A 27,471-nucleotide genomic window follows, 5' to 3' on the forward strand; every position below is an offset into this window, starting at 1 on the left:
TTTCTCACCAAGTGCAGGTATTGAGTTTGTTAGACCAGTTGAGACCAATTGTTTCCAGTTGAAATGAATAGCAGACAACACCAGTTACATCCTATTGGTTTCAACTGGGTGGAACTGGTGAAGCAGCCACTGCCCATGGCTCTGTTGGTCTGAATGGGTTTCAAATGGTTTCAACTGGTATTCTTAACTGGGCAAACCATTACAATCTGAAAACCCAGTTGGAACCAATAGAAACCAGTGAGACATCCCTGAGACCCAAGGATACTGTGTGACTTTTTTGTGGAGGGCATCTCAAACATGTTTACAAGTTGACATCCTATTTTTCCCAATAGTTCTCATGGAATTAAGAAAAGTAAAAAAGTATGAAGCCTATAAAACATTATTGCCCAGATATGTAAAGTGTACTTTGGGCTACCTACCTACAGATATAACTTAGTAATTACTTAGTATAATATTAGATAATACGAATATTCCTCCTCAGTTGTCACTAATCACAGTGCAATTTGCCATCTTGTTCTGCTTGAAGAGGTGGACAATGTCATTGGTTAAAACCTTCACTGCTCCAGACTTCTGTGCCATCATCTTATCCAGATTCAACTTCACACCCGTAACTGCAAATAGAGAAAAAACTCACATGATGAGTGTGTATGCATGTATGTGCCTACGTATGTGTGTTTTTGCATTTGTGTAAGTGTATTAAGAAACAGAAAAGGTAAACAGAAACACAAAGGGTAAACAGAAACACAAAGGGTAAACAGAAATGTAAAACACCCCAAAATCAACCAGTCTCAGGATCAGTGTCAGAGTTGCCCTCGAGGGGATGAGGCCCATGTTGAGAGAATTTTTTCCATACACACAGTCCGAAAGCAGAAGCAAACAAACAGACACATGCACCCACACTCACACACATACTTCTATAGTGGTAGGTTTTAGCTGCAGCTGCCCGCTCTTTCATATACACACAGGCCTAAAGGATGTGCTCAATAAAGTAAGAGTGACAGAGTGAAAAATATTGTTCTGTATAGCACACTATAGGAACTACCAAGCAAAAACACACAAAAATAGTAGCTTAAAGCCAAGCTGAGCTGCTGTAATGCTGTAATAGCAAAAAATAAGCAGAATATATGAAAATTTATAGAGGACTTCAAAATTAGTTTGTCAGGCTATTTTAGGGTCGTTGTGAAGGAACCTTACAGCCAGTGAGAAACTGGGAGACTTGCGAACGGCTGGAGAGTGAGGAGCGAATTAAATTTTACCTATGAAAACTCACTCCTCGCCCTCCAGCCGTTTAAAATTTCAAATTTTACCTGAGAAAATACACTCCTCAAGCTCCAGCTGTTCGAGAGACCGATGTGCATTGAGTATCACAGAGATCTCAGATTCTTTGTGTGTTTGTTCTTTACAGTCGTATACAAAGCAAGTTTCTTTGGTCGACATTTAGTCCAGGTGAGGTCACAGTTATTGCCTACTTTAAAAATAGCTAAGCTAAGATAACATCAATTGTAGTTGGATTTGTTGGCTAACGGAGGCAGACTTTACCATCAAGCAAGGATTGGCAATTGCCTTAGGCCCCAAGCTACCAAAGGCTCCATAAAATGCCTCATAATCTTATGGTTAAGACAGTTTTTTTTACTTTTCACTAATTAATTATGCCTTTCTAAAAATTCATACGCTAAAATGCCATCAGAATGCCTAATTCATGAGTGTCTCAGACCCCCCACCAGTCCTGACTACACTGGACTATTCCATGATCTTATTGCACATCTGTGGAAATGATTCAGGAAAACAGCAGCCAACTCGTGTAAATTTTCAATCAGAACTGTTATGTAAGGGATAAGGTACAGCGAGCTGGTCATTAGTGTGAAATGTACCTCAACAGTGTGATGCAGGACCCCGACACAAAGCAGAGCTCAGTAAAGAAATCAGTAATTTGACACAAAATAATGATTGAAAAATTATTTTATTGATTTAAAAATGATTTTACTGCTTCTGCTAAAAAAAAAATAGGTCCATAGCAACGGTCTGTTATTCATAGCAGCAGCCTGCTATTCAGAAATAACAGGCTGTAGAATGCCTTAACTGACCAATCAAAACTGAGTATTCAACAAAGCTGTGTATTAATAACTGTTAATTAGTTCACTTTTCCCCTCTTTGGTAGTGCCGAGGAGGTGAAAAGTGAACAAATCTTTTCATTTCCATGATGCTTCAATTCATTCGAACAAATGTTTTTCCTCAATATCAGGATGTAAAATCAGGATGTCGGTCGTTTTTGGCTCCAGTCATCAGTTGGCTACAGTCAACACTACATTTTTAAAAAATCATGGCGGCTGTGGCACAGACGACACGGCTGCGAAAGAGGTTCAGTGTGAAAGTTTCCAAAGACTCAAGGCTTCGAAAGTATGGGAGTGCCTCATTCTATCACAAAACAAAGAGATGGTTTGTACACGAGTAAAGTTTCGAGGGCATACCAGAGCTGCACTGGCATTATGCAAGAGCACCTGAAGAGAAAACACACAGGCGCTACTCTAGATTGACCAACTAATCGGTAAAAGAGTTGGTAGATTAATCGATAGAAAAATAGCCGTTGGAGTGTTGGAGAAATATTACTCTCCTTTAAGATAACCACTGTAGTAACCATGATAAACAATGTAACAATAATGTATTCATTATTATAGGGGTAAATTGATGTAATCATTTATATTAACAGTTATAACTATATAATCCTTCTTATTGTAAGAAATGACAAGTTCTCTTTGTTCAAAAAGAAGAGGCCTGTGAGGCCCTTTAGGGGACTGCATGTGAGATAAGGACGGCGCCTCTGCCAGAGTGTTGTGGTCAGTCATAATATATGGGGAAAGAACGGCGCCTCTGCCAGAGTGTTGTGGTCAGTCATAATACATGGAGAGGGTGAAACATTCCAGGTTTCATGGTATATCTTACTCTACTACTTAGCAGGGCAGTAAATATTGGTGACGACATATGCTAAAGGTAAAGGAAATAAACAATAATAAAGTAACATAAACCAGCGATGAGAGGGGTCTGTGAAGATGGGCTGGCAGAGGCGCCCCACATATAAAGAGACAAAGTAATGTGTACCTGTTTTTTGAGAAAACGTGTATAAAAACCGGTGCTTTGTGAGAAGACATCAGTCAATCCCTGGGACCTGACTCAGTTTGTTGTATGCCTTTTGCACTATACAATAAACTTAAACTGCATCTGACTCAATGTTACTCCTATTGTTTTGTCTCAGAACAGATATCGTGTGGCGTTGGGACTCAGTCTCATTTGGCCCAGGAATTTTACCCACAAGAGGCAGCTCTAATTGAAAGAGGGGGAGACCAAGGGATGTGGAGGGTCCCATGCCTGTGTTTGCCTTATGACTAAATGACTAAATCGACCCCTGCTGATGGATAACAGTATTGCTTGCTAGCTAACTTGCACTAATTAATCCAACGTTTGCTGGCTGATGCCAGTTTAATTTCGTGTCCAACATTGGTCGTTATTCAACATAGTAGAGAGTAACAAAATACTATCAAAAAGATCTTTAAGACAGCATGTAAAAAGAAATACAGAGGCCGTTGTAGCTAAGCTACAGTCAGTTAATAGCAATACTCACAACACCGTCCTTGCAGATTCCAACATAGCTGCGTTGCCAATGGAAGTAGACAGTTGTGAGAGTGATGCAGGAGGAGACTGGTTTAGTGCCACCTCTGGTCAGGAAGGCATGAACGCTACCTCTGGTCAGGAAGAAAACACAAAAACATGATTAATAAAGCTCTGACTGGCAAGACGAGGGACAGTGACATTGATGACATTAATACTAACAATACTAATACTAACGTGATACTAACGTGACGATTTGTGGGCATAGGCAGCAGCAACCAACGCACCTCTCAGTCATCTGTCCAGTCTTCTCTCTGTGCTTAGGAAGCACTTGCCCAATGCCAGTCTCCCAAAAGATGGCCGCACACTCCTGTAAACTCCAACCAGCACAGAGGTGCAATCAAAATGCACTGGGCTCCATGCACTATTTTGGAGTAGCTAATGGTATTAAGTTAAGGATAGAGGACAGTCCCACACTAAAGAGCATTCATACACTCCATCTACAAATTAATGCTGATGGAATGCTGCTTTTCAAGAGCAGCAACGAACAGTTTTGGCCCATATTGGCACTGATTGAGGAGAACCTCAAGCGAATTTATTTTGTTTTTTCACTTTACTCTGGACACTAAAAACCATCAGATGCAAATGAGTACCTCTCTGATTTTGTCAAGGAGATGGAAAGGATTGCATCTGATGGTGTTGTGTGCCAGTCTAAATCATACAAAGTGAAATTTCAGCATTTCTTTCTGACGCATCCGCAGGAGCATTTCTTAAGAACATAAAGTCCCACGATTCCTCCTATGGATGTGAGAGATGTGCTCAGGAATGTGTTTGGTCCAACAATAGAATGAATTACCCAGAAACAAATGCAGCCCATAGAACAGATGAGAGCTTTAAAGCCCAACTACACAGCGACCATCATAGGGATGGTGAGAGTGCTCTCATCAGACTTAACATTGGAATGGTCTCACAATTTGTGTTGGATTTCATGCAACTGGTATGTTTGGGAGTTATAAGAAAGCTCATTTGGCAGTGGATGTGAGGCCCTCTTCCATCAAGGATTGGCAAACAGTCAATAACTGCCATTTCAGACAAACTGGTCCTACTTCGAAAAAAATTGCCCAAAGAATTTGTTAGAAAGGACTGATCATTGAGAGAAGTTGATCGCTGGAAAGGCACTGAATTTCGAACATTTCTCCTTTATACTGGTCCCACTGTGCTCAAAAACACACTGCCCAATGCTATGTACAACCATTTCTCCTGCTGCATGTTGGCATAACAATTCTGTGTAGTCCACATTTATCTGAACACTATTGTGATTATGCAGAGAAGGTTCTTACTGTTTTTGTCCAAAACCTTTCAGTCATTTATGGTGATTTTGTACTTTATAATGTCCATGGTTTGATTCACATAGCAAATGATGTGAGAAAATAAGGCTCCTTACCAAACATTTCTGCTTTCCCATGTGAAAACTACTTGTATCAGTGGAAAAGAAAGATCAGAGAGACCAACCAGCCATTGCAACAAATTGTGAACTGACTCACTGAACAAGCCTTAAACATCAGCAGTGTCAGTCAAAGTCGGTGCACAAGTGTCCTTTGTGCTAAGTCACCATCGGTGCACTGTCTAGTCTTGCAAAGTCCACTCTCCCACTATACTGATAACAAATTCATGTTATCAGTCCACAATGGCAATAACATCATTTTGTTTGGCCATAATGCATTCAAAATTGAACTTTTCTTTTTAAGCCCACCACCCCCCAGAGTGTAAGATGATGAAAGGTATGAAGTAAGACTTTTGTAAGGGTTTGTAATTTGTGTATGTGTGTGTGTGTGTGTGTTTGAGTGTGTGTGTGCGTGCGTGTGCTTGTGCACATGTGCCTGTGTGGTTTTTTTTGGAATTGGTGGGTTTAGTTTACAGGCAAATCTAATGAGATGATAAAGGAGCCTGGAACTTTTTCAGAGTGTGAGGTTTGGTGCTGGAATGTAATTTGTTGCATAGATATGTAATCTTTTATGAGGTTTAACCATTGCATGATGTTTAATGTATTTCTTGTTTTCCAGTTTAGGACTGTTGGCGATTGTTAAGGTGATTGTTAAGGCGAAGAGTATAGGTTTTGAGTTATGGATTGGTGGTTTTATTACTGAGAGAATTCCAAGTAGACAGAGGGAGCGGGACAGTGGAATGCTACAGTTCATATTAAGAGAAATTCTGTTGACTTCTTGCCAGAAACATTGAGTTGGTGGTCACAGCTAGGTTGAGTGGAGATAATTATCTGAGGTGTTTAATGAGCAGTGTGAGCATGTGTCGGACTCTGTGAGTCCCATCTTATACATCGTAGTGATATGTGCTCTGTGGATTACCTTGTACTGCATTAGTTGTAGGTTGGTATTGTTAGTCATTGTGAAGGTGTTCCTGCAGATTTGGGTCCAGAATTCTGTATCGGGCTGAGTGACCCAAGTCTGTTTCCCAAGGTTTGATTGGAGTGGAGACTGTTGAGTCTGTGGTGGATATTAGTTTATATATAAGTCTCAAGAACAGCCAAAGTCTTGATGAGTCTGATGCAGTATACGTTTATTTCAAGTATTCAAAGCATACAACAAACGGAGCCGGTCCCAGTGGCTGAATCTAATACAGAAAATCACTTACTTATATCTACAATTTTATCAATATGCTAAACCTACGCATCCAATAAGCACGAGACATGGTTGTATGGTAACACCCCTTACATCATCCGTTTCTGCATGGTTCAACCCCCTCACTTCCAGAATTTTCCCCGGATTTTCCCAGAATTCATTGTTCTATACACCACTATTTCTTAAGTTTTCCTTTTTTGGTTAAATAAAAAATAATATTCAACATCTTACCTCAGATACTCTACACTTAATGCAGGTGTTATCTTTCAAGCGATGGGGCTAGTCCATGCAAGGTGGACACTGAAGCAACTACATCCTGGCCATTACTTATGCTTCCATGTCACTATGACCTAGATTTTACCCTTTTCATATTGCCTTCATATTTTGCTGACCTTGCCTTTTCCCTTTTTTGGTATACCAAGGCCCTCTTCCGTTGGCTTCAACATTCAGAGGCCTTCTTCCATTTCTCCAACAGTTCATTATTTTGTTGATTTCTTGTATAAGTGGGGAAGGGAGTAAATTGTTATTTGATAAATTGATTTTGGATTTTAGGATAGACTTTAATTGGAGGTACTGGAGGTATTGTTCTTTCCTGACATCGTAATTTTGGACCAAATGTCGAAAAGTAATGAAAGTGTTATTCTTTAAAAGGTGGTGGAGGTGTGTGATACCGCTTTGTTTCCACGTGTTGAAGATAAGTGGTTTATTGTTGAGTTGAAAGTTGGGGTTGTGCCAAACTGGAGTATATTTGCAGGGTTTCATTGTACATTTTCATTGAAGAGTTTTTTGATTTTCCACCAGACTGTCAGAGTTGTTGAGATTACTGTATTATTAAAGCAATTATGGTGTTTTATAGTGGTGTTGACTAATGGAAGGTCGGATATTGAAATTTCTTTACATTCTCATTGTTCTATTTCTAACCATGAGTTATTCTGTTGGTTTGGATGAATCCAGTTGGTGATATGCTGTAGCTGATTTGCCAGATAATAATTTTGGAAGTTTGGGGCTTCTAATCCTCCTTGAGTTTTGTATTTCTGTAAAATGGCCAATTTGAATCAGGGTGTTTTATTTTTCCAAGAGAATTTGCTTGTTATGGAGTTTAATACGTGGGCTAGGTGGTGGGCTAGGTCGGAATCATTGAGAAAAAGTAACTGATTTTTTGTAATATGATCATTTTAACGGTTGCTATTCTGCCAATTAATGCGAGAGAAAAGTTTGTCCAGCTGTTTAAGTCATCTTCTATTGTTTTTATTAATGGAGTGAAGTTCAGGTGGAACAACTCTGAAAGTCTGGTGGAAATGTTAATGCTCAGATACTTAATGTTACCAGTGGGAATGGGGAGAGGTGGATTTTGAGCTGGAGCATTCCAGTCATCACCATATATGGTTAGAGTCCTTGATTTTGTCCAATTTATAGCATAGTCGGAGAGCTCGGGGGAATGAGTTAGTGAGCTTGATGGCTTCTTGTAGAGAGTTAGATGGTTCTTGTAATTAAAACAATACATCATCTGCATAAAGGCTAAACTTGTGGTGAGTGTTGAGGGTTTGGATTCCTTTAATGTTGTTTTGACGTATTGCAGCAGCAAGAGGTTCAATGAATAGGGCAAAAAGCGATGGAGAGAGTGGGCATCCTTGTCTGGTTCCCCTGTGCAGTGTGAAGCTCCGTGATGTTAACCCATTGGTAACAACTGTGGCCACTGGTGATCTGTACAGCATTCTTATCCACTGAATGAATGATTCTCCGAACCCAAATTTGTATAGTGTTCCAAATAAAAATTTCCAATTTACACTATCAAATGCTTTTTTCTGTATCTAATGATACTATTATTGTTTTCAGTTTGTTTTGTTTTGATATGTTAATTAGATTAAATAATCTTTGCATGTTCTTTGAAGAGTGTCTTCCTTTGATGAAGCTGGTTTGATCTGAATGGATTAGTGATGGGATTACATTTTCAATTCAGGTGGCTAGTGCTTTGCTGATGATTTTGATATCTGTGTTGATGAGCGATAGGGGGCGGTAGCTGGAACAGAGAGTTGGGTCTTTTTCAGGTTTCAGTAGTACTGAGATGAGGGCAGTGTTCATGTGAGGTGGGATTGCTGAGTTTTGTTTAATATTGAGTACCATTCTGTACAACAGTGGTGAGATTGTATTCCAAAAATATTTATAAAATCGGCAGGAAAGCCGTCAGGTCCTGGGGCTTTGTTGTTTGGCATCTTATTGAGTGCTTTGTGGAGTTCATTGGGTGTTAATGGAGTGTCCAGTGCATCTGCTTGTTCCTTATTAAGTTGGGGTAGTTCTATATTACTGAGGAAGCTGTTAATATCTATTAGATTGGGCTCTTTGTCAGGCGTATATAATTTGTTGTAGAACTCTCTGAATGTTTCATTTATGTCCTGGGGTGACTGCACAGTGTCGCATATGTATTGTTTTAATATTTCCTTGGAGTGTCAGTTTCTGGAAATTAGCAATGGTAGATGATCTGTCTAAAGTGGGATTAATAACTGTATTGAAGTCCCCTCAAATTATGACTGTTGAATCTGATAAGATGGATAGTGGATTGAAAAATGTGTGGAAGAAAGCATGGTCATCAGTATTGGGTCCATATATGTTAGCAATAGTAAAGTTGTTGTAGTTAATGGTGATGTTAATGATAACATATTGCCCTTCAAGATCAGTGTTATGGATTAGTTGCACTTTTTTGTTTATTAAAATGGACATGCCTCTTTTCTTAGAATTGTAAGTTGATGAGTATAATTGATTGAATTTTGGGGTTTTCACTTTATGATTTTCTGCTTCTGTTAAGAGAGTCTCTTGTATCAGGCAAATATCTGCTTGTACTTTGATCAAGTGGTTTATAATTTCAGTTCTCTTTGCCTATGAACTGATCCTGCGGGTCTTCCAGGTGTAACCGGGGGTCACTAGGACCCAGGGGAAAAATATAACGTGACACCTCCAATTTAGATTAATTTGGCCAACTCTGTAAGAGAGGTTTGGAAGGCACCCACTTCAGGTTTCTCTTTCAATCATTGCTGTGGTTTGTGTTTGGGATTTGGGCTGTGAGCTAGGTGAGTAGTGTTTTGGGAGGTGTGTGCGTGTGTGTTTTTACACTCTGGCTCTTGTGATGCATGGTTAACATCAAGGTGATGTTTTGTAGGAATGTGGTAGCAGGAAGCAAGCAGCGACCAGAGTTATTCATTTGATTCTTGCGTGCCCGGGTTTGACGACTGTCAGTGGAGCTTGTGGTCAGCTGGATGGATGGCCTCGCATGGTCAGCGTGTCACTGAGTCTATGATCCATCGCACAAAGTGAGTCACAAAGCATAGTATGTGATTGGGTGTGGTGGTGTGGTAAGTTGGTTGCTTTTTTTCTGTATTTTATTGTGAATAATAATAGATTTCTACTGTATTTAGTAAATCTATTTTGTACAATTGACCATCCTGACTGCTGGGTTTCATTTAACCATGAAAACCACTCACTCACTATCTAAGCGCTTATCCTAAGTAGGGTTGTGGAGGTGCTGGAGTCTATCCCAGTGCTCATAGGGCGAAAGGCAGGGAAACACCCTTGACAGGTCATCAGTCCATCGCAGGGTAGACACACAGACAAACACACATTCATACCCATGGGCAAATTAGTGTCTCCAATTAGCCTAACCTGCATGTCTTTGAACCGTGGGAGAAAACCCACGCAGACATGGGGAGAACATGCAAACTCCACACAAAAAGGATCCTGGCAACCAAGCCAGGAATTGAATCCGAGACCTTCTTGCTGTGAGGCGACAGCGCTACCCACTGTGCCACTTGATACTTTTTCCGATAGCGTCTTTTTGTTTGCCATCGTTATCAATCCTTAGCTTTAGCTAACGGTTTGTATTGCTCTCGGTGGTCGATACTTTAGGATAACTCGCATACTTCACTAAAGTGTTAGGTTTTCAAATTTTGAAACGATTCCTTGGTTGTTTTTAGTAGTCTAGAGGATTAATGTCGTCAGAGTATGTTCACCTAAAAACCTCTCAAATTTAAAAGTTCAAAGAAAACCCGTTTGCCTGGAACTTTGCCAAGTTTGCCAAATTTGAACGCACCTCAGAAAATATACATAAGTGTTTGATTTTATTGAATCTTCTTACAATAATATAAGTGGTTAATTTGTCTAACTGGCAGTTACGTTGATGCTTTTTCTGAAAGCCTCTTTTTTCGTATGCTATCGTTATCCTTAGCGTTAGTTAAGCGACTGTATTGCTCTCTGTGGTCCTTAGTTTAGGCTGACTCGCATACATCATATATAAAGCGTTAGGTGTTTCAGTTTTGAAATGATACCTTGGTTGTTGTTAGCAGCCTTGAGGATTAATGTTGTCAGAGTATGCTGACCTAAAAAAATATTTGAATTTAAAAGTTCAAAGAAGACCCGTTCGCCTGGAACGTTCACCTCAGTTTGAAAGTACCTTTGTATTCGCTACCGCAGCGATGGGCTGGTCATCCAAAGCTATTAATTCAATTACCCTCTCTGTAATCTTTTTGGCCTTATCACTGTCTCAAGGAAATTTCTTTCTCCTTTTAAAATGTATATCCTCCAGTGTGTGTTGCTTCGAAGCAGCCCTTACCCGAGTTACCTGAGTGAACTCACTGTATTCATTGAGTGTTTATTTTTAGGTGCCGTATCAAAGTGGTAGTAGCCTATTGAACGCAGCTCTGTTCCTACTGCCTCGCGAAATGCTCACATTGCAAACATAAGTGGCTGATGGACCGCTTTAGTTTCCCAATGTAAAATATTTCCACACTGCAGAAATTTTGGCCATGTCCTGCCAAAAATTATGCTCTCTATTTAAAACACCTGTATCACAGCTGACGTAAAATAAAGGATAAGGCTTAGGGTTGCGCGCAATAAAGCTGATACCCACCTGTTAAAAAAAATACCTTGATCGGCCTGATACCGATCTTCGATATCGGATCAGGACATCTCTAGTTAGAAATATGTAGTGTGTATGAGTGTAAAAATTTGTGGTGAATGTGTGGTGTATCAACATTAGTTTGCAGCGTTTGATTTATGTTCTAAGACGATATAAAAAAAGGTAACAGTAGAAAAACTGACATCCCTGTGAGGCAGCTTCACCATTGTCGCTATTATAATAGCATACAATTTCTCCTTCTGACATTTCCCAAGCAAGCTTTAACAGATAAACATAGACAGACAAAAGGCAGAGACAGATATTATGCACAAGAAGAGAGTGAGAAAGTCAGAGAGAGAGAGAGAGAGAGAGAGAGAGAGAGAGAGAAACATGGACAAAAGGTTAGTGACTGTTGAGTCAGCAGTAGGTGTAATAATTGTTTCAGCAGTAGACAGCAGGGTGTAAATTTAAAGTTCTGTTTTCATAGTGGCGTTTGGACTATTGTATGTTTGGTCAACTAAGGCCAGGTGTTGGCGATCACAGTAGTTGCCCGTCGATGTATAACCTATCCACAGTCAACACAGCTTGTCTTCCCTTCTCCTGAAATTGCTTTAGGATCAGGAGAAGTTCTTTCCTTCTTTCTTGTATTACTCTTGGAAACTTGGACTATGGCTCTTGGTTTTTTATTGTTAGAGTCTTTTGCACCGAGGCGGTGAACTCTGCATAAATTGTTTGATTGCCTCTTCTGGATTGTCTGGTGTTTGTTCTAGTATTCTGGAGAAGATCAAATTTTCATGCATGCTGCGGTATTGGAGGTCCAAGACTGTATCTCTCATTGCTTTGTTTTTGTTAGCAAGGTTAGTGACTTGAGTGTGTAAAGTTCTGACTGTTCCTTTTAGTTCATTATTCTGTTTTTGAAGCATTTCGATTTGTGATGTGTAAATTCGAGACTGGATTTCAGGTCTTTGAGGTCTGCGTGTAGTAACTCCAATATTGAAAGTTTGTTGTTAATAGACTGGAGTACACTGACCTTGACTGTGGTTGTTTCCTCTTCCATCTCGGTAAACCAGTCTTGTCTTGGTTGCTTTTTGCTGGGCTCAGCTGCCATTATACACAGGTTGTAAAAGTAGTCGTCGATGAAGGTGAAGAAATTTTCCAGGGTAGAAGTGGTAGATAATCCGATGTTGAAAATAGTAAGAGTGATGAAAATATCAAGCGAAAGTTTTGATTGCAGTGTTTCAGCTTGCTGAAAGTTTAGGAGGAGGCCATGTTCGATCTCACCCGCTGTCTCGCAACATTCCTAGAGCTGTGCCATTCTCCGGTTCAGAGCAGTACATAGACCGGCTCAGAGCAGTACATGGTTGAACAAATATTTAAAACAAAAGGCCATACATACTTTTTAGCCTGAAAATTTTTATACCAACAGCCATTTTTCACTTCCCTGGTGGACGCTCTCATTCTGGGAGCTGCATTTGTTAAAGATCTTATTGCAGAGGGTGTCACTTTATCTGAGAACAGCATTGACGCCAAAGTGGTTGCAATGCCATACAAAGACGGATTTGTAACATACTGTGTGAATCACATATAGTAGCACTCTGATACCTATGCACTTACTCCTTAGGCAATCATGAATCATCAATTCAATCAATCATAATTTACAATCAGTTTTTATCATTAAAATTCTCCTTTTCTCTTTAATTATGTTTGAAATAGTAGTTTGTACAGAAAAAATGAGGTTTAAGTGGTGCCTACTTCCTGGCTGAGTGTTGACCAAACGGTGTCATTCTTGCCACCATTTAAAAACACACAAAGGGTTAAGGCGGCTTGGCAAAACCAGGAGGACCCTGCTGAGACATAGGGGGAGTATTTTGTCAGGGTTGTGAAGAAATATGGTGAGACCCTCCTTCTGTAAACACAAACACACAGACAGAGAGACAGACAGACAGAGAGAGAGAGTGAGTGAGTGAGAGTGTGAATCATCATAGTGCCCCTGCATTTCCATACATGCTGCAATATGGTAACTTGTTCATCCAATGTTTCTCTCAAATACAGATTCTTATGAAGCAGTGAGGAAAAAACTGGTGAGGGCCACTAAAAGGGACTCCCTCACTTCTGAGAATGAGGGTGAAAAAAGAGCTTGAATGTAAGAACTGCACAGTGCATACACACAAGACCTGAACAAAGTTTGTTCATTTTAATTTATACAGCCCTGTTGTCATACTGCTGGTCATCTGCCAAAGTGATGGAGCAGTCTGAAGCCCCACATCATTTCACTAAGCAAGCCTCCACTTCGCAGCCACGATGTGTGCTCCAGCCACCCCCAGTTTCTCCCTCACATGACCCCTCCATGCGCGGCCTGATGCAACTCAGTTTGGTACCAAACCTTTTGCTGGTCAGCAACAGAACTGAGAATCTCTGAGATGTTAAACATAAATATCAAAGACACAACAATTACTGAAGTAATGTGAAATATATTTGTTGTTCTATAAAACATTTCTGTTCTTACCTACAGAGCTCAATCAAATGATTTTGAGGGCCTTGGAGGGCATAAAGGAACAAGTGCATCAGAACACCCTCCTTTTCCAAGCACTGGCCAAAAAACAGCCAGTGCAGACAGTATCAAGTCTGTCTGAGAAATTCAGATTCCCCATAGACAATGGAGAGGACTCAAGGAGAGTGGAGGAAATATTACAAGAAAAAGCCCTAGTATGGTTAATGTTCTTAATTTCTGAAGAATTCCTCACCAGCTCACTAACACTTTCATCTTCCTCTTCTTGGTTATCCATTGTGTCTACACTAGAAAAAAACACACTCCATAGTCCATTCCGCTGAAGATGATTCAGGGGCAAAATGCGTCAATTTGGCATGCCTCCAACAAAGTAAGAAGTTCATAAACTTAAGAGTGTGGTTTTTGGTACTGTTGAATGGGCTAAATGCACAAGACAAATTCACTGCTCACTGTTCACAGTGTGTGTGTGTGCGATCACAGAGATTTACAGATTTTTACGGGGCAGAAGAATCCACAGTGAGTTAGGCAAAACAGTTCCAGGCAAGAGGTCAAAACCAGTAGGCAGAGATGTCCAGCAAACAAGTCCAATAAATGACAGTCAGAAACTTTATCCAAAAACAGTCAGTCAAACAGGAGGTCAACAACAGGGAATCATCCAAGGAAAGCAAAAAGGAAGCCAGAGCTTACAATAAGGCTTGGTCAGGAACTGCACACATGTAACAACTAGAGTGACAAACGAGAGGAAACAAGATGCTTAAATAGACAGACAGAACGAGACACAGGTGAACACAGTACATCAATACTGAACTAAACAAGTGACCATAACAAAACAAAGCAAACCGAGGACCCCACAAAAGTCATGATACAAGGGTTCACAAAATACTAGACCTGTCCCCTGGCAGGGATTCCTGACAGACTATTTTATTCCTATTCTCTCAAAACAACAGAAGTGAAGTGAAGCGAGAAGCGGTGCACACCTTAGTTCTCGAAGCCATGACGTTGTTTTGTAGCTGCTTCTGCCTCGTTCTTCTGGCTTCCTCTCACGCTCTGATTGGCTAGTGCTCATTGCCGTATTGTCTTGTCTTAGATCCCTCAAACCACAAGACCAGCTCGGATTTGTACTGGTAATTTCAAACATGTTTTAAAATGTTCGGGTGGCTGGGATGGCTCAAAGACTGAATGCATCTCTGAACTGCTCAGACGTAATGACCGTCAGCGACAGGCATAAGCAGTGATTTGGCTCCGACTGGGTTTTTGGTCTCCAATCTCAAAAATTTGTCTGCGACTGGAAAATCTGAGCTAAATTGTGTAGTCTGAACCTGGCACATTTTACATAATCATTATTCTTAGGTCTTGATATAGAGTGCATGGTTTTAAGGGCCTGTGTCAACCTACTGCTTTGTCCACCTAACCCAAAGCTCTGGATGCTTAGAATTGGAAAAAACATATTGCTGCCATCAACTGGGATTAACAAATTAGTGTAAAAACAGGAAGGGCTAGGCCACATTCTTCGCTACGTCGATGAAAGCATAGTAGGCCAGTCTATGTAGAAGTTTGTTTACAATAAATAAATACATTAATAAATACATTTAAGTAGCCGCCTTCTAAGCATAATTAGATGATTTTACATTAAACTATACAGCCTTACCTTGTAGTCACCAGGTGTCACACTCATCAAATGGGCACCATGAGCTCTTTCAGGCAGAGACACCCCCAAAAGGATAGCAGCACCCCCCGTCTCCAAATCAGATAAAATGCCAGACTCTCTGCTATCCTACAGTTCAATTCAGCTGCGCCAAAGTTCAGTTCAGCTGCGCTAAGGTTCAGCTCCAGTTGAGCTCCGGTTGTATCAAGCAGCTTTGCTGCTTGGCCCCTAATTATACTTTCTCCTCTGGGAGTCTATGTCCCTAGAACCGTAAAGTAAAAAGTTGTGAAATTTGGCACATTGATAAAGGACACTCCAGATATCCAGGCCCCAAATTTGGGGTCAATCCATGCATCCCTCTAGCGCCACCAACAGGCCACATTTCAATGTACATTTTTGCTCATAACTTTTGAACCCTATATCCTAGAATTGCGATCTCTTTTTCCTCTGAATCCTTGGGTCATGACAAGTAGAATGCACCCATGGCTGTCAATTTCCACCTCATTAGATTTTCCGCCATTTTCAATTTTTCGAAAAACCTACTTTTGCGAACTAGTCCTAGACCATTGATCCGTTCACCACCAAATTTGTTACACGTCATCTACAAGGTAGTCTGATCAAAAGGTATCAAAAGAATTTTGCTAGGCCAAAGGATATGGCCGCTGTTGTCCAATGAATTTTGATGGCGAAGCCGCCAAAACAGGAAGTGAGCCCTGTCTCAATAATGCTCGGATGGATTGAGGCCAAACTCGTTACGCTTCATTGAAACAGGGAATACTGGGTCCCGACCAAGTTTCATGAAATTTGGCCACATGTTGGCGCCGTAGCAGAAAAACATAAAAATGTGTTAAAATACTAAGACAAAAGCAGATATTTCAACTGGTACGTTCCCCTTTTTTTCCGGGGGGCGGGATAAGGGAATGTAATAATAAATAAATACCTAAATTAAATAAGTAAATGTCCCCAGCACTCCACAATACAACAAAAACCAGCTTTGAAAAAGTAATGATTGGATTTAGGTATCAAACTTAAATGAAAACAGGAAGTGTCAAGCAAAACATAAAAACAACAAAAAAGAGAGACTTCAGGGGGGTATTTCAGAAAGCGGGTTTAGTGAAAAGTCTGAGTTTGTTAACCCTGAGATGAAGGAAATTCTGGGTTTTCCGTTCCAGAAAGCGAGGTAACTCAAACTCTGGCTCAGTTACCGTGGTAACTGACTCTGTGAACCTAACCTGCTCGCTGGCAGGTTTTCTTCAGCAAACCCTGAGTTTCTCCCTAACTCCTCCCTACGGCTGAACCTGAAGCAGCTGTCAAACATGGCGTCTCCTTTCGTCACTAACCCGACCGGTGTTGAAACCAAATTAATTCGCATAGCCTTACGTCGGGAGAGGATTTTGAGACCCCGATTAGATGTATTATCATTCCCTGATGACTACCTAATCGAGCAATACCGTTTTTCATCACAATCTATCATTTATCCGAGCAAGTGCGACCTACATCTCTAATATTACACACCGTGGACTTCTTGCTCTCAGATCGGAGCAAATTCTTTGCTCTTCTTTTTTTTTTTTTTTTTTTTGCGGACGGGAGTTTCCTTTATAACACTGGCAACGCCGAGTATATCGGGAAAGCAACTGTTTGTAGAGCCGTAAAAAAGTGTCCCTTGTACTTAAACGGCTGTACTTAAACGGCATCAAAGAGGAATTACACAGGATTGCGGGTGCGTGATTTAGAATCATTCAGTTAAAGGTAATGATATTTTAAATTATATCGTGTTCATGACATTCTGCTGCGACCTCAGACTGGGATCAGTCGTTAGTTTTTATGTTGCAGCGTTTCCCAGTGTCATGGGCTGCATCAATGGCACACAGATCCCTATCACTGCTCCCTCAGTTAATGAAGTTGACTATGTGAATAGGAAGTCTTTCCACAGCATTAATGTGCAGGTACACTGACTACTGTCTTACAATAACAAAGACTATACATCACAATATACTGCAACTAATCTCGTTCTCTGCACTGTCAAGATCATATGTGATGCAGTGCACTTGATCACAAATGTTGAAGCCAGTGGCCCAGCTCTGTGCATGATATACGAATGTATCATTAGTGTATCCTGAGCAACAGAATTGCACATGGTAAGTAAAGCTTTGCACAAATACCATTCCTTGTCTCCCTCTTTTGCCACCCTTAAAATGTATCCACTGTATAATTACAGGAGAGTTTGATGGCCACCTGCTTGGTGACAGAGAGTACGCATGCCAGCCCTCTCTGTTGAGTCGTTACCCTGACCCTGAGCTGGGCCCCAAACAATGTTCCACTGTGGCCCACTGCAGGACTAGAGCCTGGGTTGAGATGACAAAAGGCATGCTCAAAGCCCAGCTCCAGTGTCTGCGTAAACTCAGGGTAACCCCAGAGACAGCCTGTGATATTATTTTGCAATGTGTTGTTCTCCATAATAATATTGCCACAATTAGAGGAGAGCAGCACCCTGCCACACAAATGAACGATCCTGAGGAAGACAGTCCCATCCACCCTGCAGACGTCCTGGATGGAGGAGCCGTCCAAGAGAATTTGCCCAAAACATTTCACACATTAAGATACCACCACCCCCAGCAGTCAAATAAAGAAAAATCAGTCACATTTTATTTGGTCTTCTTTATTTCCTACAAATGCAACAATCACTATATTTAGATTGTTCCAACACTTAACAATTCACCTGTAACCATGCACCCACTTCTAACTGCTGTTCCAGTAATTGAATTTCAAGATAGGCCATTTCATCTGCCACTGCAAGTGCATCATTTCTCAGTCAGTTTTAGCCATTTTCCTCCCTAATTCATAACTGAGAAAACACAAGGATTACATTAAATTCTACAGAGCTACATGCAGAATTAACCTGCCATTTATTGAACATCTCACTGGGTCAATCTGTGCTGTGGAGGTTGATGGACTCTCCTCCTGGTAATGCCCAGTCATGCTCTGTTAAAAAGGATAAGAACGTGTCATCCCTTCAATATGTATTTTAAACTCAAAATTCCACACAAGAATGTAAAAACATTTTAATAAGGAGAGAAATATCAGTAGCTATCATACATAATATTAATGTAAACCACAGTAGGCCTTTCTGAATCCCTCTGCGGCAGCAGACAACGTGTCTTCATCATCATCCTGTGATGAAGAGGAGCTTTCTGTTTCAGTATACTTTAAACTACTATAATTGGCAAAATCTCTGGGAGTATTTACAACCCAAATGTTAATCTGCTAAGATTAACCACCAGGCGAGAGGACATTTGTGTGTCTTAAAACAGCATTATGTTGGGGGTTAAAGCTACTCCAAGTTGAAATAGCTACTGAATGACATTTACTTGGTTTAATATGTCAAATATGATTAAAACCCAAATGGGGTACAATCATGAGCCTATAGGCCTAAGCAAAATGTGTCTTACCTGTGTGAACTATGTTTTTATATTTCATTTTCAGCGGTTGCCAAGTGCGCTTTGTGCCCGTGGGATTGCTCCTTAAAGAAAATAGAATTTTATTCAGTTACAGTCCACCACTTCCACCTGTAATATTAAAAGAAAGTGTGCTTACATGTTAAATGAATAGACTTCTGCATTCAAACCTACGCATTGACTCGGGCAGCAATTCTCTCCCACGGCAATTATCTCCCTTTGCTGATGCAGGTGGGAACTGAACCAAACACCTTTTTGTTGTGAGGCGACAGCGCTACCCGCTGCGTCACCATGCCGTCCCAAACTGTGCTCATACTCGCCATAAACACGTATCAGAATTTCTAACTGCAGCGGGGTGAAGTAAAACGACTTTTGTTTTCGCCGGTTGCCATGGTGAATCGTAGTATCGGAGCTCCATTGATGATGGCTTTTTATAATTGTCATGCACGCGCTTAACTCGGAGTTAACAGACTCAGAGTTGATCGAACCAACTCAGATCAGCTTTTCCGGAACCGAAAACTCAGAGTTTCCCATCTCAAGATTCATCAATTCAGAGTTCAGGATTAAACTCAGAGTTTGTTAAACCCGCTTCCTGAAATACCCCCCAGGAGGGGGAAAGGCCAAAACAATAAACAAAACAATCTAGCTATTTGGAGTGGAGTCTGACTTACCTAAAGGTAAAAAGAAAGCAAAAATTACCAACACAAACTATCCTCACTCCCTATCTAGCAAAAAAAACCCAGGAGAGAATGGTTTAAAACAAAAAGGCACCCAACCTCCCCATGGGCCTTCCCATGCTATTTACAAGGCTATTTACAAATCCATGTACAATACAAAAAAAAAGAACACATAGCAGACAAAAAGGCAAATAAAGCGAACAACAAATGATCAACAACAAGCTAGCAACAACAACCACCACTGTCTGAGTCAGAAGAAGAAAAGTCTCTAGTGAAGAGGACATGCTTGCTTATATCCCCTGGTCTGGGTTTCTCTCAGCCAACGGGAGTACAGTTTGACAAATAGGCCCTCCCCCATTTACATGGAGCTATTGACAGGAAAGAGGGAGGAGCAGAGAGAAAGAGAAAGGACACAACACAACACAGTACAATAGCAACAAATATACGACTCCCAGACATCAGTAAACAAAACAAACATGAAATAAATAGATAAATACTTCTTAGCACATAACACAACGAAACCTCTTGTGCATCATCAGTAATGAGCTCTAACTGGGATTTTAGGAACCCTAGGCATCACTCATTTAGTTTGTCAGCCAAATTGCTTTTAACAAATTTCAATTGTTTTCAGTGGCAGCCCATACAAGCCTTCAATGGATCCTTGTGAAATCTGGTACCCTCACAGAGCACAGCCCAAGGTACCCAGCCACTAAATTTGGTGTCGTTCCATCACTGACTCTAGTGAAACCTACAGGCCAAAATTCAGAGTACATTTTTGCTTTAAACTTTTGAGCTCTTTGGCCTAGAGCAATCATCTTTGACTCCCCTTAATCCCTGTCTCATGCTGAGTGAAATGGACTCAGTTTTTCAAAAACACCATGTTTCATTTTCCGCCATTGTGAACTATTCAGAAACCCTACTTTTGCAAACTAGTCCTAGACTGTTGATCCTATCGCCACCAAATTTGGTACGCATCATCTACAGAGGAGCCTGACCAAAAGTTGTATAAAGAGTTTTGCTAGGACAAATGATATGGCTGCTGTCATCCAAAGAACTTCGATGGCGAAGCCTCTAAAAGAGGAAGTGAGCATATCTCAGCAATGCTGGCATGGATTGATGCCAAACCTAGTGCGCCTCATTATTCGGTTGATATCTGGGTCCCCTGCAAGTTTGGTGAAATTGGGCCACATGGGGGTGCTATACCAGAAAAACACATAAAAATGTATTACTCATTACTCTAGGACAAACCTCCAGGCCCCGGTAACCACCCACCCATCCATGCCCACTTACCTTGACCCAAATGGGGGGAAACTTGGGCCTCGCTCCCTGGAGCTCCGTGCCAGAACCTGGCTCTCCCTTGGGCTCCGGGCACCCACTCTTAAGCTTGGGAACCATCATCTCCACAACTAGCATGACTCGCAGAGGCCTGACCGCCTGGTAGACCAAAATGACCTCTGACCCGCTGGTAGTGCGAGGGACTTGCACGTATCTGGAAAAATTCCGGAGACTAAGTCGGAGGTCAGTTTTGCTTACCAGGGGGTCGGACTTCTTTAACACTAGAAGCGCCGTGCTGGTTGGACCTACTTATGCCTTGAAGCGTTGAGTGCCGGTTATTTGACCGCTGTGACTACCTACTAGGAGCGGTGTGCTGGTTTTACCTACTTATAGCGCGGCTAGACGGTCAAAAGACCGCTGAGTCATTAGACAAGGACACTGTTACTGACACATAATGATCGCTAGATGGCGGTTCTTGCACAAAGCAAATAGTTTGCTTACAAGCTCAACTTCCGTTCGGCCAATGTATCATTCATTTCAGTATTAATAGTCGGTTATTATGTCATTAGAATTTTAGTTGTCCAGCCCTTTCATAATTCAACATAATGTTTTGATTACTTATTTGTGGCAACCGTGTTTCCAAAGGCATAAATTCTGGAAGAAGTCTTGATCAAATTCAAATTCAACTGAGAAAACCATCTGAACAAGACTAGTTCAGGCAACTTTTTCATAGTATTTGTTTTTTAATATTTAATCTTCTACTTCGGAGAATTAGTTCATTATAAGGGATGTCACACACATTGCGAGTTAGACTACGGTTCGTCTGTAAATGCGTAGTCCGACTTTATCAACATTCAGTTGTCGACTGACAATGATCACGTCGTTGTCCCTAGTGATTAATTTATTGTAAGGGCACGGTCCATGTAGTGCAAAAATTAGAGACCATTGTGATTGTAAATTAACTACTGTAGGGAGCGATTACAGATTTGGACATTCTAATTGATGGGCGACATGTTGGGTGACGGAGTAAGCTATAAACTGGACTTTATGCTTACTCAGTAGAACTCAGTAGAACAACCTATCGGAATGAGATGACAGGCAGTAATTGGTTGAGAATTACAATGCGTGTGAGTCAAAACTTGTGGAAATTTAGAGTGTGAGACTGCTTTGGGTGGCACTGGAGAAGTAGACTAAAGCGTTTCAGTTCCGAAGTCGTCTGTCTCTGTGAAATTATCGTTTATACAACATAATAAGCCCAGCCGAGCATATCAAGCTTTACACTTGCATTTTAATAAATTAATTGTCTACCACAACTAACAGATCATTCTATGCCATGATAGAAGCAAATACTATGACTTTTCAAGGCATTCAGTGGGCTATGAGTAACCTACGAGTAACACCTCCCAACCCCCTCCCAACAGAGTGCCATAGTCTACTGTTAGTCTCCTGCATTAAAATTAGAATCTAGTGCATACCACGAGTAGCCTACCACCGTCTATCATAAATCTAATTCCACACATGTAATAGAAAATGTAGCACAGCTTGGAAATTAATAAATATGCATGGATGTTGTTTTTACAAAATATGTATGTTGCAATGGATTTTCGTAAACAAAGCTGTACAGGTTGGGTGTGTAGGCTTTTAGAGTAAACAGCGTAGCATAAGATGGCCAAATTTTTACCATTTATTGAAACTAAATTACAGCACGAAAAAAAAACTTCTTTTTGGTAAATCGACAGCTGTGTAGTTTATTTACAGTAAATGTACAATAGTTAGAGCTGTGTGAATGCTGGAGTCCAACTGAGTTCACTCCAATCCTCTGTTAGAAGGGTAATTAGGCGGAGACTGGGGGTTAGTGAAATCCACCCTTTATTATGAATTCAATCGACAATCGAAGTGGAGTATGATAGGCGTGTGGGTGTGGTATCTGTACAAGGAAACACAGAGGAATATAGACATTACAAATACGGTACACATTTCTAATATGAGCCGCTAGATGGCGTCAAACCATAACAAATTAACTTTCTGGCTCAGGATGAGTCAGCAAGAACTGCATCGTAAACATTTCCTAGCCAGTAGATAGTCACTCAGAGAAATATCAACATAATTTATTATAGTAAATTGTACATAATAATACATTTTTCACTGCATACACTAAGTAAATAAATAGATAACAAAGTACTTTTCAAGCTATTTAGTAACCTATGCGTCGGGATGCTGTAACCCCTTTTTCACAGCCTGTTCAAGCAGGAAATGTTGTACCTGTTTTGTGTTCCCATTTCAAGTGGAGAGATATTCGACCGACAGCTTAGAACAATAGCCTAGGTGTGATCCCAACCCCCTCCTAACGACCGCATCATGAATCACTTGGTCAACTGACCAACTCAGAAGTTCCCTTCAACATAGACCAAAAGATCGTTTGCCAGCGGCAACGAGGTGAAGAAATTTTCAGCCTACTGCCAGCCTACTGTCATATTTTCCTAGATAGGGAATTACGTTCAACATGTATTTTGTTTCAACGTCAGCGGCCACACAGAATTTAATAGCAAATTAGCCCGGTTTAACGGCCATGTACTGTGTGAAACGATACAGTAACGACTTGATAGGGGACAGTTGTTCATCTACAGTTATGTTCTTACTAGGTGTGTAAGAAGTAATACTTTATCAAAAATCTAATATGTATCACAAGGTGGGCAGCCCTTGTATTCTTGTCATCAAAGCTAAGATAGCGCATGATATCTTGGAATTTCTGTCGAGACATCTGTCTCTGAAAATGGGATTTCCCAAGTTAGCAGACCAGTAGTAGTTCGGGTTCATGCTTTTACTGCCCGTAATACCTCTCAAGTAAAGGAGACCCACAGTTTGAACTTATCGGCATCATTTCGATCAGTTTCTGCTCCAGAGTATTTCTGAATCTTTCACCACATTTCTGTGTCAATCAAACACGCTAAACTGCTCAGTGGACTTGTAATATTGTTCTTGGCATAACATGTCGGCCCTGGGGTTTCTCTCATAATATTGCACTCTCGCGTTCTACCCCGAGGGTTGCCAGCAGTTTGTTCAACCCATACTGTGCCGTCTCTTGCGTAGGGTGTTATTATATTGAATGAATTAGCATTCGCAAAAGTCCTGACAACTAAGTCATATAATAATTAGTTACACCTCTGTACGTGAAACAAAATTATAGGTTTATCCACTTTACAAAACATTTGCTTTTTAATATTGCAAATTATTTTTGCAGCCCTAAAATAATATAATGTCATGACATGAGAATAAAGCTTACCTTAGGCTAAACACGAACTACCAGTCATATGATAACTAATTACGCATGGTTAGTAGGCTAGTGCAAAAATTGGTGACAATTGATACGCTCATGTAGGCCTACATGAAACAAAAATGCGCTTCATAGTTATTAAATTATTGTCTTCATTTTTGCACATTATGTAATATTAATTTATAACTCTTATAACTCTCGATATATATAAATATATATATATATATAAAAATCCTGATGTACATATATAAAATCCTGATTTACATATATATAAAGACAGAAAACTAGTACGAGCGAACGCTTGCGACATCTGCTGAGAGAAAAAAGAATCGCAGCCTTGAAAGGCAGGAAACAACATGGCCGAACGCAAGGCTGACGGCAATTTCACAGAAATAGAAGCAAAATAGCTTTAAAATAGCTTGTACCGGGGTGATTTTGAAAATTTAAGGATGCTGGGTGATAAAACGCACAAATCTAAGAAACGCCATGAAAGGAGGCTCCTGAAGTTTGACCGAGTGCAAAGATTTAATTTTTTTTTGGTCACTGCGGTCAGATGACCGGCGCTCGGCGCTTCTAGGTATAAGTGGGTCAAACCAGCACGGCGCGTCTAGTAAGACATCACAGCGGTCAAATGACCGGCGCTCTGCGCTTCTAGTGTTAAGCGGGTGTATTGTGAGGGCAGCGTACCCGTGCTTAAGAGTGGGTCTTTGGGGACCAACGGAGCGCTGGGTAGTGCCCCCTGGAGCTCTGGGGAACTAGACTATGGGACCTCCTGGGCCATCCGTACCTGCCTTGCACGCACCCTGGTGGGGGGAACTTTCGGCCTGGGCCCCAGGGAAGCTAGCGGTCTTACCTGACTTCCAAGCACCCTGATGATGGAACTTTTAGACCAATCCTGGGTACTTGGGTCCCTGGTTCCGAAGTGGGACTTAGCTCCCCTCCTGGAACGAAGCTCCAGGTCCCGGCTCTCCTCCAGGCCCCAGAGAAGCTCCCTTTCCTAACCGACTTGCATGCACCCAAGCAGAGGGAACTCTTGGGCTGGGCCAGGGTCCCTGCCTCCCCGAAAGACCCACCAAGGGACGTCTTCTCACACTATGATGGACTGGGGTCTTGTTCAGGGGTTGTTCTGATTAGTCGTCCACCTGGTGGCACTGAGCTGCTTGGCCCCTTCATTGCTGCTTACAGCTATATTTATGATATTTCTGCCATGGGATTGTGGGTGAAAATCTCAGCCTGGGCCAAATGAGACTGAGTCCCAACGCCACACGATACCTGTTCTGAGACCAAACAATAGGAGTCTAACAATGAGTCAGATGCAGTGTAAGTTTATTGTATAGTTCAAAAGGCATACAACAAACTGAGTCAGGTCCCGGGGAGTGACTGACATATTCTCACAAAGCACCGATTCTTATACCTGTTCATATCAATTCCCCAAAAAAGATACACATTACCTCATCTCTTTGTAGTGGGGCGCCTCTGCCGGCCCAGCCTCACAGATTCCCCCTCAACTCAGTATGACATCACATCATTATTTCTTGTTTTCCTTTTGCTCCTAAAACAAGTGGTCACCAATAGTTGCTGCCCTGTTCATTAGTGGCATATGACGTACCATGAGACCTTGAACGTTTAGCCATCTGCCTGCATTGCTAGTGACAACACCACTCTGGCAGAGGCTCCTTCCTTATCTCACAGGCAGTCCTTAAGGGCCTCACTGACCTCTTCTTTTCAACACAGAGAACTTGATATTTCTTGTAATACCAAAGATTGTATAGTTATAACTTTTAATATAAATGATTACATTGATTCACCCCTATAATAATGAATACATTGTGGTTACATTGTTTATCATGGTTACTACGGTTAGCTTAAAGGAGAGTAATAATTTTCCAACATTCCCCCCTTTGTGACTTATAAGTCACACACTATACGGGAGCTCGACTAATAGTTATATTGCAGCAATGCAAGGCTATCCCTCTTTACTGGTTCTGCTCGCATCACACATTTTGTGCCATTCATTTAAACCCATGCAACTGACCATACATTAGCCTTGCAAGGCAGGTTATAATACCTAGTATAAAGAATATATGAAGGAACTGTCCCTTATTCTGTTGACCATAATCGTCCCGTTCGGGCAGCAAATTGCTGTCACATCAGAACTTCAGTGATCATCAAGACGATGACTATCACTTGGAGGATTACAGATCAGCAGAAATAAACACGGGGTGGAAAACATCCCCTCCCTTTTGACTGGGAGTGGGTAAAAGCCACTCTGTGTTCTTTCCCTATTCAGCAGTCATTTCATAAACATCTAATACAGCAGTTTGCATAATATCATATTGGTTCAGTAGTTGGTTATACAATATTTCAGTGTTATAAGGACTAGTGTTTTGACTATTGGATGAGATATGCACTTAATACAACTGTTGGGACCTGCCTCATACACAACAATAATCAAACATATTTAGTGAAGTGTATATTGGAAGCTGCTCGTCATCTTCTTCAACCCAGGTGCTTTGCGCACCGTAGAGGGCCATCACTGTGGAGAGGTTACTAGCACATTCGATGCACAGTGATATGGTTCTGTTTCCGGTGGTGTGATATCCAAGCTGTTGTGTGTGTGATAGGGGAACCTCATTCTGTCAGGGGCTTGACCGAATGAGGTCACTTCAGCCAGGACATGGCCTGCCTTTCACTGACAGCACAATGGTCGGCCTCCGGCTCCATCGTGCAGTAATCCCCTATTCTGGGAACATTCCTGAGTTGTGTCGTCCCCACCGTATCCGAAAGTCTCCAGTGCGGGTAGTGGGTTGACTCTGCAGATCCGGATGCCTGGGTTGTTCGTCTGCTCCGCCCCGGACATTTCCTCGTACAGTTCCTCGTCAGTATCTGCGTTCCCCTCCACACCTAGGGTCCCCACTGCAAACTGTCCCGCTGCGGTGGTTATCATCCTGGTGATCATGGCTCGAACTAAGGGAATCACACAACAAGTGACACACATCAAAAGCAACAGTACAACCCCTATTATCAGTCCGACACGAGTCAGTGCTGCTTTCCAGTTCCCAAGCCATAACCAGGCCCACCATGGGTCCTTTAGCTTTTCCCCCACCATATTTCTAACATGCTCCTCTCTGAGCTTCTTTAGATTGTTTATGGCTCGAGTGATGTTACCGTTCTTCCCAGATCGTCTCTGACCTCTTGCTGTGTACGCCCAGGCTCTGCAGCTCTGCAGCAATGATTTAGGTGAAACCAGACAGTTTTGCCTTCTACTTTAAGGGCTGTGGGTGTCGCTAGTACCACTTTATATGGTCCTTCACGTCTCGGCTCACTCCACTTTCTTTTAAACACTTTAACATACACCCAGTCGCCTGGTTGAATTTTCTGCAGGTCCCCTGGAATTTCAGCACTCCTTCCCTCAGTGGCGCCTTTTACCTGTTGAAACATAGTTCTGTGTATGACAGTTAAATGTTGCACATAATTAGCAAGTTCGCTTTCTAACTGTTCAAGCGGAGGGC

The sequence above is a fragment of the Chanos chanos genome, chromosome 6 (assembly GCF_902362185.1).
Source record: "Chanos chanos chromosome 6, fChaCha1.1, whole genome shotgun sequence".
NCBI lineage: Eukaryota > Metazoa > Chordata > Actinopteri > Gonorynchiformes > Chanidae > Chanos > Chanos chanos.